Source organism: Myotis lucifugus, unplaced genomic scaffold (assembly GCF_000147115.1).
Source record: "Myotis lucifugus unplaced genomic scaffold, Myoluc2.0 scaffold_29, whole genome shotgun sequence".
Taxonomy (NCBI): domain Eukaryota; kingdom Metazoa; phylum Chordata; class Mammalia; order Chiroptera; family Vespertilionidae; genus Myotis; species Myotis lucifugus.
In genome coordinates, this window is record NW_005871077.1 from 1,775,142 (window position 1) to 1,778,158 (window position 3,017).

The window sequence follows — 3,017 nt, forward strand, 5'->3', positions numbered from 1 at the left end:
CAACAATATGTGTAAGAACCAAGAGGAAATGAAAAAAGAACCAAGAAGAAATAAAAAATGACATCGCTGCAATAAAGAACTCAATAGAAAGCATCCACAGTAGACTAGAAGAAGCAGAGGACCACATCAGTGAGCTAGAAGACAAGGTAGGAAAAAATACCCAAGCAGAGCAGCATCTAGAAAAAAAAAACAAACTTAAAAAACAGGAGGAGAGCCTAAGGGAACTTTGGGACAACATGAAACGAAACAACATCTGCATAATAGGAGTGCCAGAAGGAGAGGAAACTGAGCAAGGAATAGAAAACCTATTTTAAGAAATAATGACAGAAAACTTTCCTGATATCGGGAAGAAAAAATGCACACAAGTCCAAGAAGCTCACAGAGTCCCAAACAAGATGAACCCCAAAAGCCTGACACCAAGGCATATTATAATTAAACTGGAAAACACCAATGACAAAGTAAGTATCTTAAAGGCTGCCACAAAGAGACAGAAAGCTATCTACAAAGGATCTCCCCTGATTTTGACTACTGACTGATTTCTCAACTGAAACACATCAGGCCAGAAGGGAATGGAATGAAATATACAAAATCATGCAAAGGAAGGGTGTGAATCCAAGAATACTGTACCCAGTAAGACTATCAATCAAAACTGAGGGAGAAATCAGGAGCTTCACAGACAAAAAAGGACTAAGGGAGTTTATTACCACCAAACCAGCAATGCAAGAAATGCTAAAGGGTCTTCTGTAAAAAGAAGAAATAGGAAGGGAAGAAGGAACACAGGCATAAAGAATAAAAATGGTGACAAACAATTACCTATCAATAATAACTTTAAATGTAAATGGATTAGATGCCCCAATCAAAATACATAGGATAGCTGAGTGGATAAGAAAACATGACCCATATATCTGCTGTCTACAGGAAACCCACCTCAGAACAAAGGACTCACACAGACTGATGGTGAAGGGATGGAAAAAGGTTTTTCAGGCAAGTGGAAATGAAAAGAAAGCTGGGGTAGCAATACTTATATCTGACGAATTAGACCTCAAAGTGAAGGCCATAACAAGAGATAAGGAAGGCCACTTCATAATACTAAAGGGAGCAATTCAACAAGAAGAAATAACTCTGGTAAACCTATATGCACCCAATACAGGAGAACCTAAATACATAAAAAAAACTTCTGGAGGATATCGAGGGAGAGATTGACAGCAATACAGTCATAGTAGGGGACTTTAATACCCCACTACCACCACTGGACAAATCACTAAACAAAAAATTAGCAAGGAAACATCAATCCTAAATGACGCACTAGATCAGATGGAATTAATTGACATCTTCAGAACATTTCACCCCAAAGCCACAGAATATACATTCCTCTCAAGTGCACATTGGTCATTTTCAAAGATAGACCACATATTGGGACACTGGCAAAGTCTCTGCAAATTCAAGAAGATAGAAATCATATCAAGCATCTTTTCAGATCACAATGGCATAAAACTGGAAATCAACTACAATAAAAACAATAAAAAAATCAAACACCTGGATGCTAACTAGCATGCTATTAAACAATGACTGGGTTACTAAAGAGATCAAAGAAGAAATAAAAAGCATCATGGCAACAAATGACAATGAAAACACAATAATCCAAAATCTATGGGACACAATGAAAGCAGTCCTGAGAGGGAAAATTCATAGCTCTACAGGCCTACCTCAAAAAACAAGAAACAATGGTAATAAATTATCTAACCATACAACTCAAAGAGTTAGAAAGAGAGCAACAAGAAAAGCCCAAGTAAGCAGAAGGAAGGACATAATAAAGATCAGAGCAGAGATAAATGACATAGAGACAAAAAAAACCAAACAACAACAGCAACAACAACAACAACAAAAATGATACAAAAGATCAACAAAACCAAGAGCTGGTTCTTTGAAAAGATAAACAAGATTGATGAACCTCTAGCCAGGCTCACCAAGAAGCAAACAGAGAGGACCCAAATAAACAAAATCAGAAATGAAAGAGGTGAAGTAACAACCTATCCCACAGAAATACAAACAATTATGAAAAAATACTGTGAACAACTCTATTCCAACAAAATAAAAAACCTAGATGAAATGAACATATTCTTAGAAAAATACAAGCTCCCAAAACTCAATCAAGAAGAATCAAAAAATCTGAATAGGCTGATAGCTACTAAAGAAATTGAAGTAGTGATCAAAAATCCTCCAGTAAACTAAAGCCCTGGTTCGTACAGCTTACAGGGGAGTTCTACCAAGCATTCAAAGAAGAACTAAAACCTATCCTCCTCAGACTATTCAAAAAAATTAAAGAGGAAGGCACACTTCCTAGCTATTTATATGAAGCCAGCATTACCCTAATCCCAAAACCAGATAAAGACACCACAAAAAAAGAGAACTACAGGCCAATATTCTTGATGAACATAGATGCTAAAATCCTCAACAAAGTCCTAGCAAATCGGATTCAGCATTATATTAGAAAGATCATACACCACAACTAAGTGGGATTTATTCTGGGGATGCAAGGATGGTACAATATCCACAAATCAATAAATATGATACATCACATAAACAAACTGAGAAACAAAAATCACATAATCATATTAATTGATACAGAAAAAGCATTTGACAAAATCCAACACCCTTTCTTGATAAAAACTTTCAGCAAAGTGGGAATAGAGGGATCATACCTCAACATAATAAAAGCCTTATATAACAAACCTACAGCCAACATCATACTCAATGGGCAAAAACTAAACTAATTTCCCCTAAAAACAGGAACAAGACAGGGATGCCCACTTTCACCACTCCTGTTCAATATAGTACTGGAAGTCCTAGCCCTAGCGATCAGACAAGAAGAAGAAATAAAAGGCACCCAAATTGGAAAAGAAGAAATAAAACTGTCCTTATTCGCAGATGATATGATACTATACATAGAAAACCCCAAAGACTCCATCAAAAAACTACTAGACCTAATAAATGAATTCAGCAATGTACCAGGATAC